Raw genomic sequence first — 14,549 nt, 5'->3', positions numbered from 1 at the left:
GTATGTTTAGTTGTCTAGGAGAGTCTATGGTTACCTGAATGAGTTCCCAATTAGAGACAGCTGATTTCGGTTGTCTCTGATTGGGAGCCTTATTTAGGGTAGCCATAGGCTCTCATTGGTTGTGGGTAATTGTCTATGTAAGAACGTTAGTAGCCTGTATGTTTGTGCACAACGTTTGTAGCTTCACGGTCGTTTTGTTATTTTGTTGTTTTGTTAAAGTGTTTTTGTGTCGTGTTCATCTTCGTGGTATAATAAAAGGAAGATGGCTTATTTTCCAAAAGCTGCATTTTGGTCCGTTAATCCGCCACACGATCGTGACAGAATTACCCACCATAGGACCAAGCGGCATGGAAGGCGGCAACAGGACCTACCTACACAGGATCTCTGGAGTTGGGAGGAAATTTTAGACCGGGAGGTACCAGGAGAATATAACCGCCCCAAAGCTGAGCTGGAGGCAGCGAAAGCAGAGAGGCGGCGATATGAGGAGCTAGCTCGGAGGCAGGAAAAGGAACCTACAAAGGATCTGGGTTACACTACGTGGGAGGAGATCGACAGGTGGGCGATCAACCCAGGGAGAGTGCCGGAGCCCGCCTGGGATTCTCTGGCGCAGTGCGAGGAGGGATACCGGCGAATGGAGGCAGCACGACGAAGCGGTAGGAAGCCTGTGGGAAAACCCAAAAAATTTCTTTGGGGGGGGCTTAAAGGGAGAGTGGCGAAGTCAGGTAGGAAACCTGCGCCTACTCCCTGTAATTACCGTGGAGAGCGAGAGTACGGGCAGACACCGTGTTACGCAGTAGAGCGCACGGTGTCTCCTGTACGTGTGCATAGCCCGGTGCGGGTTATTCCACCTCCCCGCACTGGCAGGGCTAGATTGAGTATTGAGCCGGATGTCATGAAGCCGGCCCTACATATCTGGCCACCAGTGCGTCTCCTCGGGCCGGTTTACATGGCACCAGCCTTACGCATGGTGTCCCGGTTCGCCTACATAGCCCGGTGCGGGTTATTCCACCTCCCCGCACTGGTCGGGCAACGGGGAGCATTCAACCAGGTAAGGTTGGTCAGGCTCAATGCTCAAGGGAGCCAATACGTCTGCACGGTCCGGTATTTCCGGCGCCACCTCCCCGCCCCAGTTCAGTGCCACCAGTGCCTACACCACGTAACAGGCTTCCAGTGTGTCTCCAGAGCCCTGTTCCTCCTCCACGCACTCGTCCTATGGTGCGTGTCTCCAGCCCGGTATCACCAATTCCGGCACCACGCACTAAGCCTTTTGTGCGTCTCCAGAGTCCTGTGCATCCTGTTGCTGCTCCCCGCATTAGCCCTGAGATGCGTGTCCCCAGTCCGGTACCACCAGTTCCGGCCCCACGCACTAGGCCTAATGTGCGTCCCCAGGGTCCAGTATGCCCTGTTCCTGCTCCCCGCACTAGCCCTGAGATGCGTGTCCCCAGCCCGGTGCCACCAGTCCCGGCACCACGCACCAGGCCTACAGTGCGCCTCAGCCGGCAGGAGTCTGCCGTCTGCACAGCGATGACTGAACTGCTCGTCTCCCCAGCGCCATCTGAGCCATCCGTCTCCCCAGCGCCATCTGAGCCATCCGTCTGCAATGAGCCTGCAAAGCCGCCCGTCTGCCATGAGCCTGCAAAGCCGCCCGTCTGCCATGAGCCCACTGAGCCGTCCGCCAGACAGGAGCCGCTAGAGCCGCCAGCCAGACAGGAGCCGCTAGAGCCGTCCGTCAGACAGGATCTGCCAGAGCCGCCAACCAGACAGGATCTGCCAGAGCCGCCAACCAGACAGGATCTGCCAGAGCCGCCAACCAGACAGGATCTGCCAGATCAGTCAGCCAGCCATGAGCAGCCAGATCCGTCAGCCAGCCATGAGCAGCCAGATCCGTCAGCTAGCCATGAGCAGCCAGATCCGTCAGCTAGCCATGAGCAGCCAGATCCGTCAGCTAGCCATGAGCAGCCAGATCCGTCAGCTAGCCATGAGCAGCCAGATCCGTCAGCTAGCCATGAGCAGCCAGATCCGTCAGCTAGCCATGAGCAGCCAGATCCGTCAGCTAGCCATGAGCAGCCAGATCCGTCAGCTAGCCATGAGCAGCCAGATCCGTCAGCCAGCCATGGGCCATCCCTCAGTCCGGAGCTGCAGTCCCTCAGTCCGGAGCTGCAGTCCCTCAGTCCGGAGCTGCCATTCTTCAGTCCGGAGCTGCCCCTTACCCTGGTGCTGCCCCTTACCCTGGTGCTGCCCCTTACCCTGGTACTGCCCCTGACCCTGGTACTGTCCCTGACCCTAGTACTGCCCCTGACCCTGGTACTGCCTCTTACCCTGGTACTGCCCCTTAGTCCGGAACTGCCCCTGAATGCAATGGGGTTAAGGTGGAGGGGGGTCGTTTGGAGGAAGCCTAGGAGGTGTTTAGGTACTGTGGTGACGTGGGGACCGCGACCAGAGCCGGAGCCGCCACCGTGGATGGAAGCCCACCCAGACCCTCCCCTAGACTGTGTATGGTGCGCCCGGAGTTCGCGCCTCAAGGGGGGGGTTATGTCACGCCCTGGCCTTAGTATTATTGGTTTTCTTTATTATTTTAGTTAGGTCAGGGTGTGACATGGGGAATGTTTTTGTTTTGTTGGTTTTGGGTGTTGTTTATGGTAAAGGGGTTGTGTATAGTATATGGGTTTGTGTGGAGTACAGGTTTCTAGTATTGTCTATGTATGTTTAGTTGTCTAGGAGAGTCTATGGTTACCTGAATGAGTTCCCAATTAGAGACAGCTGATTTCGGTTGTCTCTGATTGGGAGCCTTATTTAGGGTAGCCATAGGCTCTCATTGGTTGTGGGTAATTGTCTATCTAAGAACGTTAGTAGCCTGTATGTTTGTGCACAACGTTTGTAGCTTCACGGTCGTTTTGTTATTTTGTTGTTTTGTTAAAGTGTTTTTGTGTCGTGTTCATCTTCGTGGTATAATAAAAGGAAGATGGCTTATTTTCCAAAAGCTGCATTTTGGTCCGTTAATCCGCCACACGATCGTGACACACCACCTTCGACCCCACCCCACCCTCCCCTCCAAACATCTCTCGCTCTGAGAACAATGAAGCCCTATTTGGCTCATCTGCCAGTATGATAGGGAGATTATGTGCACCGTGAACCAGGGCTTTTCATTGTTCAAGTCCACAGTGTTTCTGGGCACAGACGAAGTTGGTTTATCCCTTTAAATAAAAAATAAGTAGTTTGTTCCCCAGTAATCTGCCAGTTAGACCTAGAACATGCAGGAAGAACACCTGAATGCAACTGATTCAGCGTTTGAAGGCTGTTTTTAGGATGGGGAATTCCCAACCGCAATGCGTAATATTATGCTAGGCTAACCGTTGTGTTGCTGAGTTAAGGCACAGTCACTTGTTTCAACTCTCAAATCTTACAACAGTAAATACAGATGGTAGGATATTTCCAAAATAACCCAAATCTAATTCCCCATAAATCCTTGAAGCCTGTAGTAGTTTACAGCAACTCAATGGTAGTCTCTGAGGATTGAGGGAATGGGTGCACATCCAAGCCAATACTCTACTGTTAGGATGAGATCAGTGGACCACTTAAACTATGATCTGAACCCTTCCTTTGCCTTACAGTACAGCTGGAGTTTACAGAAGCCACATTGGTGACTAGACCACAATGGTTGTAGAGTGACATCATAATGCTGTCTGTTGCGTGGGTACCCACGAAATTTAACATGGTCTTACTGTACTAACAGTGTTCAAACCTTAGAATCTTGATTTATTTACAGTATGTCATTATTTCAAGCAGCAGTAAACAGGTCAAATAAACAGACTTGTTGTGACATCTACTGCTTTGTTATTGTCCGTATCCTCTACGTACAGGTGGAGTTAGTAACCTGAAACACCTGATCCTGACGGACCCGTGCATAGCGGGTCCCAGGTGCATAGCGGGTCCCAGGTGCATAGCGGGTCCCAGGTGCATAGCGGGTCCCAGGGGCATAGCGGGTCCCAGGGGCATAGCGGGTCCCAGGTGCATAGCGGGTCCCAGGTGCATAGCGGGTCCCAGGTGCATAGCGGGTCCCAGGTGCTAGCTGACAACAGAAGGAGTACAGACCCGGCCGGCTGGCTATAGACACACCACCCCTCCTCAACCCCCAGCTATGTGAGGAATGTTTTTTTTAATTAACTTATTTTTTCTCTCTTTCTTTTCCAGCCGTATATGTACGGCGGACTGCTCTACCTGAAAGATTTGTGGAGAGGATCATTTTTTTTTGTTGTAAAGAATGCGTGTAAGGAAGAAAAAATATTTCCCTTTGGGGTTATCAGATTTCCAGACGTGCTGTAGTGTAGGCTACCCTCCTCTCTTTTGCTGCTACCGTACCCCGCTACTCCCCGTCCCCTAACACAGCTGGTACTGTACTCCCTGTCCCCTAACACAGCTGGTACTGTACTGCTCATCCCCTAACACAGCTGGTACTGTACTGCCCGTCCCCTAACACAGCTGGTACTGTACTCCCCGTCCCCTAACACAGCTGGTACTGTACTGCTCATCCCCTAACACAGCTGGTACTGTACTGCTCATCCCCCAACACAGCTGGTACTGTACTGCTCATCCCCTAACACAGCTGGTACTGTACTACCCATCCCCTAACACAGCTGGTACTGTACTGCTCATCCCATAACACAGCTGGTACTGTACTGCTCATCCCCTAAAGCAGCTGGTACTGTACTTCCCGTCCCCCTAACACAGCTGGTACTATACTCCCCGTCCCCTAACACAGCTGGTACTGTACTGCTCATCCCCTAACACAGCTGGTACTGTACTGCTCATCCCCTAACACAGCTGGTACTGTACTGCTCATCCCCTAACACAGCTGGTACTGTACTGATCATCCCCTAACACAGCTGGTACTGTACTGCTCATCCCCTAACACAGCTGGTACTGTACTCCCCGTCCCCTAACACAGCTGGTACTGTACTCCCCGTCCCCTAACACAGCTGGTACTGTACTGCTCATCCCCGAACACAGCTGGTACTGTACTCTCCATCCCCTAACACAGCTGGTACTGTACTGCTCATCCCCTAACACAGCTGGTACTGTACTGCCCATCCCATAACACAGCTGATACTGTACTGCTCATCCCCTAACACAGCTGATACTGTACTGCTCATCCCCTAACACAGCTGGTACTGTACTCCCCATCCCCTAACACAGCTGGTACTGTACTGCTCATCCCCTAACACAGCTGATACTGTACTGCTCATCCCCTAACACAGCTGATACTGTACTGCTCATCCCCTAACACAGCTGGTACTGTACTCCCCATCCCCTAACACAGCTGGTACTGTACTCCCCATCCCCTAACACAGCTGGTACTGTACTCCCCGTCCCCTAACATAGCTGGTACTGTACTGCTCACCCCCTAACACAGCTGGTACTGTACTGCCGGTCCCCTAACACAGCTGGTACTGAACTGCTCATCCCCTAACACAGCTGGTACTGTACTCCCCGTCCCCTAACACAGCTGGTACTGTACTGCTCACCCCCGAACACAGCTGGTACTGTACTGCTCATCCCCTAACACAGCTGGTATTGTACTCCCCGTCCCCTAACACAGCTGGTACTGTACACCCCGTCCCCTAACACAGCTGGTACTGTACTGCTCATCCCCTAACACAGCTGGTACTGTACTCCCCGTCCTCTAACACAGCTGGTACTGTACTGCTCATCCCCTAACACAGCTGGTACTGTACTCCCCATCCCCTAACACAGCTGGTACTGTACTGCTCATCCCCTAACACAGCTGGTACTGTACTGCCCATCCCATAACACAGCTGGTACTGTACTGCTCATCCCCTAACACAGCTGGTACTGTACTCCCCGTCCCCTAACACAGCTGGTACTGTACCCCCCGTCCCCTAACACAGCTGGTACTGTACTCCCCGTCCCCTAACACAGCTGGTACTGTACTGCTCATCCCCTAACACAGCTGGTACTGTACTGCTCATCCCCTAACACATCTGGTACTGTACTGCTCATCCCCTAACACAGCTGGTACTGTACTGCCCGTCCCCTAACACAGCTGGTACTGTACTGCTCATCCCCCAACACAGCTGGTACTGTACTCCTCATCCCCTAACACAGCTGGTACTGTACTGCTCATACCCTAACACAGCTGGTACTGTACTGCTCATCCCCCAACACAGCTGGTTCTGTACTCCCCGTCCCCTAACACAGCTGGTTCTGTACTCCCCGTCCCCTAACACAGCTGGTACTGTACTGCTCATCCCCTAACACAGCTGGTACTGTACTCCCCATCCCCTAACACAGCTGGTTCTGTACTCCTCATCCCCTAACACAGCTGGTACTGTACTGCTCATCCCCTAACACAGCTGGTTCTGTACTCCTCATCCCCTAACACAGCTGGTACTGTACTGCTCATCCCCTAACACAGCTGGTTCTGTACTCCTCATCCCCCTAACACAGCTGGTACTGTATTCCCCGTCCCCTAACACAGCTGGTACTGTACTCCCCATCCCCTAACACAGCTGGTACTGTACTCCCCATCCCCTAACACAGCTGGTACTGTACTGCTCATCCCCTAACACAGCTGGTACTGTACTGCTCATCCCCTAACTCAGCTGGTTCTGTACTCCCCGTCCCCTAACACAGCTGGTACTGTACTGCTCATCCCCTAACACAGCTGGTATTGTACTCCCCGTCCCCTAACACAGCTGGTACTGTACTCCTATACTCCCCGTCCCCTAACACAGCTGGTTCTGTACTCCCCATCCCATAACACAGCTGGTACTGTACTTCTCATCCCCTAACACAGCTGATAATGTACTTTCCATCCACTAACACATCTGATTCTGTACTTTCCTTTCCCTAACACAGCTGGTACTGTACTCCTCTGCTCCTCATCCCCTAACACAGCTGGTACTGTACTGCTCATCCCCTAACACAGCTGATACTGTACTTTCCATCCACCAACACAGACAGTAGGGGACACGTTACCACTAGTGTTAGATTTTTATTTTATTTTATTTGGATCTCTTTTAGTCCCCATTTGGACTAATCTTCCAAGAGTCCTTAAACATTAAAATACAATTTATAATACGAACACATTTCCACCTATAACACGCTATTACAAACATACATAATATACTAACATAATGACCCAATAAATACTCAATCTAAAACATATTGATTCTTCATCTACTATAGTCCCACAACATTTCTATGTATTATATTTAAATCGTTTTAAAATAATGTTTAAATTTATATATTGAAAGGTTTCTGGTTTGCTCAGTTAATTTATTCCATTTCTTTATTGCTCTAAATCGAAATGTTCTTTTGCCTATTTCTATTTTCTGTCTGGACAACGCATAGATGGTGGACAATCTATTCCTAGTATTTACTGAATGTCTGTCTCTTACCAACGGAATGACGTTGTGAATAGAACTTGACCGTTTTAAATGATGTATATTATGAAATAAAATAAGCATGTTTTTTCCAATTATCTTGTCGATTGATGACCAACCAAGAACACTGCGCATGACTGCAACAGAAGAACCATATCTCCACCTTAAAACAATCCTTGCTGCTTTATTCTGGGCATTCTGCAGCCTCCTAACTTCACTTGATGATGCATTTCCCCAGACCACCGAACAGTAGTTCACCTGACTCTCAATTAATGCTTGTGTTATTTGCTGAAGAAGTTTTCCTGGTAAATATTCAGCTATCCTTCTGATCATCCATGCTGTTTTAATACCTGTTTTTACATAGATCAGACGACCTTGATAAGCAGTTGTCTAGCTGCACTCCCAATAGTTTGGTTTCTGCCACTTCTTCAATTTGTCCTCCTCCCATACTTAATTCTATCCCATGCTGTTTTGGCCTTTTCCTAGTGGAACAGACCAACATAACTTTGGGTTTCTTGGTGTTTAAAACAAGTTTGTTCTGGAAAACCCACTCCCTGATATTCTCCAAATCTCCTTGTAAAGCTTGCTGTACCTGTTGAACCGATTGTCTTGCTGCATAAACTGTAGTATCATCTGCAAATATAGTAGCTTGAGTTTCAGCTAAGGCATAGGGAAGGTCGTTGGTATATATTAAATAAAGAAGTGGCCCAAGGCAGCTGCCCTGCGGTATTCCAATGTTTAAAACACGAGGGGAAGAAAATGAACCATTGATATAGGTGGACTGTTTCTTGTCAGTTAGATATGACTGTACCCAATAAAATGCTACCTCCTTAAAAAGCATAATGCATTAATTTTGTCCAAATTATTTCATGATCCACTAAATCAAATGCACTGAAATCTAAAAATAGTACACCCACAAACGTGCCATTATCCAGAGCATTGAGCCACTGGTCAGTCATGTCAACCAATGCAGTGGCAGTGGAATGGTTTTTGCGATAAGCATGCTGATTGGCTGTAATCAGATCATTCTTTTCCATGTACTCCCATATTTGTCTACTTAGAGAGGAAGCCCTAGCTCTAGTTCTTACCAGTTAATTATTAGTAACCTGACCAGGATGTTACAAAGACAACAGACAACAGTAATGTCTCTGTTAATTATACCTGTTAATTATCAGTAACCTGACCAGGATGTTACAAAGACAACAGACAACACTAATGTCTCTGTTAATTATACCTGTTAATTATCAGTAACCTGACCAGGATGTTACAAAGACAACAGACAACACTAATGTCTCTGTTAATTATACCTGTTAATTATCAGTAACCTGACCAGGATGTTACAAAGACAACAGACAACATTAATGTCTCTGTTAATTATACCTGTTAATTATCAGTAACCTGACCAGGATGTTACAAAGACAACAGACAACACTAATGTCTCTGTTAATTATACCTGTTAATTATCAGTAACCTGACCAGGATGTTACAAAGACAACAGACAACATTAATGTCTCTGTTAATTATACCTGTTAATTATCAGTAACCTGACCAGGATGTTACAAAGACAACAGACAACATTAATGTCTCTGTTAATTATACCTGTTAATTATCAGTAACCTGACCAGGATGTTACAAAGACAACAGACAACATTAATGTCTCTGTTAATTATACCTGTTAATTATCAGTAACCTGACCAGGATGTTACAAAGACAACAGACAACATTAATGTCTCTGTTAATTATACCTGTTAATTATCAGTAACCTGACCAGGATGTTACAAAGACAACACTAATGTCTCAGGTCCTGAATGAGAAAGGGAGGTATTAACAGGCTGATGAATGAAGCACAGCATACACTGCTGGACTGGACAAGTTAGTTTAAAGCCGTAGCTAAGTCACTGAGGCGGAGAGAGGATCGTTTCAAGGGAAGATTGTTCCGGCCAGCCCCGTGCACCTGGGTGTATTTTAATATCTCGTGGTATGTCAATCTGGAGTTTAAAGAGATTGTTTTATCTACTCATCTATCCTCTGGGCGTTGTCTCACCCAGACCCACATTTTAGGTTTTAAGCTTTATTGAGCTTCCCGTTCACTGCTTCTGGTTTTCAAACGATGTAACATTAAACGACTTGACTGTGATGGGTCCTCTCGCCTGGCTCTCTGTTTAACTCATATACACAGCAGTCTCCATGCTAACCCACTAGACTCAATGACAGGGGGACAGTTTGAGCTAAATGTTCAATGTCAAGCCTAATAAAGGGACAATCCGCAGTTGAAACAATAAAAACAAAAGCGTTCTCCATGCCCCTGTTTTGGTAAAAAAACTGAGGGATGGGGTGGGAGAAATGTACCCACTCTCAAATTCATAGACGGAGCTATGGATGCAGGGACTGACCCCACATGCATGACATCAACATTATAGTTTTAAACATGTTATGAAGCTATACAGTGTTTGTTTATATACGCTTTGTCTACTGGTTCATGAGGCATTTATGAGTTAAGTTATTCAAGAATCAATGGGTACATACCATTCATTTATAAGTCCAAAATTGTATGTAGCAATTGCAGATTGGCCCTCTAAACACTTGTTTTATTGTCCAGTGGTCATTTATGTGATCATTTTTATTTGATTGGTTACGGTGGGGTCTAAGAGAACAGGTTGAGGGTTGTGACCTGATTGGTTACGGTGGGGTCTAAGAGAACAGGTTGAGGGTTGTGACCTGATTGGTTACGGTGGGATCTAAGAGAACAGGTTGAGGGTTGTGACCTGATTGGTTACGGTGGGGTCTAAGAGAACAGGTTGAGGGTTGTGACCTGATTGGTTACGGTGGGGTCTAACAGGTTGAGGGTTGTGACCTGATTAGTTACGGTGGGGTCTAAGAGAACAGGTTGAGGGTTGTGACCTGATTAGTTACGGTGGGGTCTAAGAGAACAGGTTGAGGGTTGTGACCTGATTAGTTACGGTGGGGTCTAAGAGAACAGGTTGAGGGTTGTGACCTGATTGGTTACGGTGGGGTCTAACAGGTTGAGGGTTGTGACCTGATTGGTTACGGTGGGGTCTAAGAGAACAGATTGAGGGTTGTGACCTGATTGGTTACGGTGGGGTCTAACAGGTTGAGGGTTGTGACCTGATTGGTTACGGTGGGGTCTAAGAGAACAGATTGAGGGTTGTGACCTGATTGGTTACGGTGGGGTCTAACAGGTTGAGGGTTGTGACCTGATTGGTTACGGTGGGGTCTAACAGGTTGAGGGTTGTGACCTGATTGGTTACGGTGGGGTCTAAGAGAACAGGTTGAGGGTTGTGACCTGATTAGTTACGGTGGGGTCTAAGAGAACAGGTTGAGGGTTGTGACCTGATTAGTTACGGTGGGGTCTAAGAGAACAGGTTGAGGGTTGTGACCTGATTAGTTACGGTGGGGTCTAAGAGAACAGGTTGAGGGTTGTGACCTGATTGGTTATGGTGGGGTCTAAGAGAACAGGTTGAGGGTTGTGACCTGATTAGTTACGGTGGGGTCTAACAGGTTGAGGGTTGTGACCTGATTGGTTACGGTGGGGTCTAACAGGTTGAGGGTTGTGACCTGATTGGTTACGGTGGGGTCTAACAGGTTGAGGGTTGTGACCTGATTGGTTACGGTGGGGTCTAACAGGTTGAGGGTTGTGACCTGATTGGTTACGGTGGGGTCTAACAGGTTGAGGGTTGTGACCTGATTGGTTATGGTGGGGTCTAAGAGAACAGGTTGAGGGTTGTGACCTGATTGGTTACGGTGGGGTCTAACAGGTTGAGGGTTGTGACCTGATTGGTTACGGTGGGGTCTAACAGGTTGAGGGTTGTGACCTGATTGGTTACGGTGGGGTCTAACAGGTTGAGGGTTGTGACCTGATTGGTTACGGTGGGGTCTAACAGGTTGAGGGTTGTGACCTGATTAGTTACGGTGGGGTCTAAGAGAACAGGTTGAGGGTTGTGACCTGATTGGTTACGGTGGGGTCTAAGAGAACAAATTGAGGGTTGTGACCTGATTGGTTACGTTGGGGTCTAAGTGAACAGGTTGAGGGTTGTGACCTGATTGGTTACGGTGGGGTCTAAGAGAACGGGTTGAGGGTTGTGACCTGATTGGTTACGGTGGGGTCTAAGAGAACGGGTTGAGGGTTGCTTCGTTCTTTCACATGAATGACATTCTAACCGGTGGCTTGTAGCTACATATTACTCAAACAGATGTTATCTCACTTTGATTTGATTTTATTAAAAAAGAAAGATTGTGGTGCCCTTTAAATCTTAATGGACAAACATGAACAGACTTGCAGAAAGAGAGAGAGAGAGAGAGGGATAGAGAGAGAGAGAGAGATAGAGAGAGAGAGAGAGAGAGAGAGAGAGAGGGGGAGAGAGAGAGAGAGAGAGAGAGAGAGAGAGAGAGAGAGAGAGAGGGATAGAGAGAGAGAGAGAGAGAGAGACAGGGAGAGAGAGAGAGACAGGGATAGAGAGAGAGAGAGAGAGACAGGGATAGAGAGAGAGACAGAGGGAGAGAGAGAGGGAGAGAGAGAGAGAGAGGGAGAGACAGGGATAGAGAGAGAGACAGAGAGAGAGAGAGAGAGAGAGAGAGAGAGAGGGGGGAGAGAGAGAGAAACATTCCAAGCATCAAAGATCTCTCTGCAAATGTTTATCTGACTCTCCCAGCAAACACGTTGCGGTATCTGTGGACAAAACCTGGTTTTGTGTGATGAAAATCGAACATAAAGCATCTATTGAGTAAAGAGCATGTTGTGATGGGAGGAGGATGGAGGAGGATGTAGGAGGGAGAATGTGGTTTTGGAACAGGATCTCTCTAAGGCATCCAGGCTGCCATGTGAAGGTGCCTATTCCCAGAGGACCTGTGACTGGGACTGGCAGGAATGTCAAACATCTGTGCGTGTGTGTGTGCGTGTGCGTGTGCGTTTTTGTGTGTGTGCCTGTGTGTGTGCATGTGTGTGTGTGTATGTTCGTGCGTGTAACCCTGGCACGTACTCCATCCAGACCTGAGACCCTTCCAAAGAGACTATTAGAGTCTGTGCGGTGGAAATGCAACCAGGTTTTGCCCTGTGGGCTGTGTCACTCAATTGATCTAAGCAGCTTAAAGCCAGGTACACGACATGCATACTTAGGTCTAATATCACAGATGTGCACACACACACAGTGTGTTGAGTGATAACATCCTCTTGCGGTCCCCTAGCTGTCATCTATAACACTCAAAGACTAATTTCATGCAACCGTATCAAAATCTCTCTCTCTCTCTCTCTCGCTCTCTCTCTCTCTCTCTCTCTTTTAAATCCGCTAAATCATAAGGTGATCAGTTAGCTACTTCTCAAAGGGAATCTATCGTTCATGGAGTTTACTGCACCGATCCTGTGACCTCTCTCAGTCTGTTTGCCTGCACCGTTTTGGAGCACATGACATTGTCCTTAATTAATCCGTCTGTACCATGGTGGGTTGGGTGAAAGGTAACGTGACTGTTCGTTATTAATGCAGAGTCAGGGATCCCTAAATGAGTGATATTGACCTATATCGCTGCTTCACTCACACTGCAATCCACTCTATCTGCTAATACAGACCTAGCTGGGATCTCATTCCTTGAGCTTGGCTTGGGAAGATTATAACTGTAAATATATATATATATATTTTTTTTAATTATTTACATTTTATGAAATCATTCTATTTATTCAGGGTTAGATCCCATTGAGATCAAGGCTAATGCCACGGCTCCCCTGCCATTGGTCACAGTCCCATAATTGGTAGCGTTCAATCAAACATCATTGTTTGTATTTGTTGTATTTATGTGTTTATGTTGGAGTTTTCAGTCATATCCGTTGCTAGGACACCTGAAAAAGACCAGGTCAAAGGGTCAAATAGTAGTCATACATGCTATACTCACTTTAGTGGAATGCTACATCACTTTCTGGGAGTATAGTTCAGTGTGCTGGTGTCCTTCAAAACAGAATTATGTTTTTGCTTCCATTCCCACCCAAACCGCCACCTATCATTAAAAAAGAACAATGATTCTCAAACATCTGCCGACATGCTGGAAGTCCCTGCCAAGCTGGGCTGCAAATTACCCTTAACCCCCGGATGCTAGAGAGATTGACTTTATGTATTCATGCGTTCATTCATCATATAAACAGGGTCTTTGGACCCAAATTACCTCTCAGGGATAGACTGGTCTGATCCGGGATTTGGTCTAAATTCAGTATTTGTAAATCATAAGGAATTCATGGGGATTAAATGGGAGGTGTAACAAGTCACTTAGTTACTCGTGCATTAAATTAAAGACTCTTGCCTATAGAATATTACACGTAATTCTTCCTTAATGATTCAAAGGCTGTAGGGATGTTTCTTAAATCAGGTGATTCAAATATAGGGATAGTATATCACAACACGATATCTAAAGGATACAATTTGTATCTTAATGCACACAACAACCAACAAACTGTTCCATTTCAACAAACTGTTCCATTTCAACAAACTGTTCCATTTTAAATCAACAAACTGTTCCATTTCAACACACTGTTCCATTTCAACAAACTGTTCCATTTCAACAAACTGTTCCATTTCAACAAACTGTTCCATTTCAACACACTGTTCCATTTCAACACACTGTTCCATTTCAACAAACTGTTCCATTTTAAATCAACAAACTGTTCCATTTCAACACACTGTTCCATTTCAACAAACTGTTCCATTTTAAATCAACAAACTGTTCCATTTCAACAAACTGTTCCATTTCAACAAACTGTTCCATTTCAACACACTGTTCCATTTCAACAAACTGTTCCATTTTAAATCAACAAACTGTTCCATTTCAACAAACTGTTCCATTTCAACACACTGTTCCATTTCAACAAACTGTTCCATTTCAACAAACTGTTCCATTTCAACAAACTGTTCCATTTCAACACACTGTTCCATTTCAACAAACTGTTCCATTTCAACACACTGTTCCATTTCAACAAACTGTTCCATTTCAACAAACTGTTCCATTTTAAATCAACAAACTGTTCCATTTCAACACACTGTTCCATTTCAACAAACTGTTCCATTTCAACACACTGTTCCATTTCAACAAACTGTTCCATTTCAACACACTGTTCCATTTCAACAAACTGTTCCATTTCAACACACT

Source organism: Salvelinus fontinalis, chromosome 20 (assembly GCF_029448725.1).
Source record: "Salvelinus fontinalis isolate EN_2023a chromosome 20, ASM2944872v1, whole genome shotgun sequence".
NCBI classification, from domain to species: Eukaryota; Metazoa; Chordata; class Actinopteri; order Salmoniformes; family Salmonidae; genus Salvelinus; species Salvelinus fontinalis.
The sequence above is the reverse complement of the archived record's forward strand: the minus strand, read 5'-3'. Positions refer to the sequence as shown.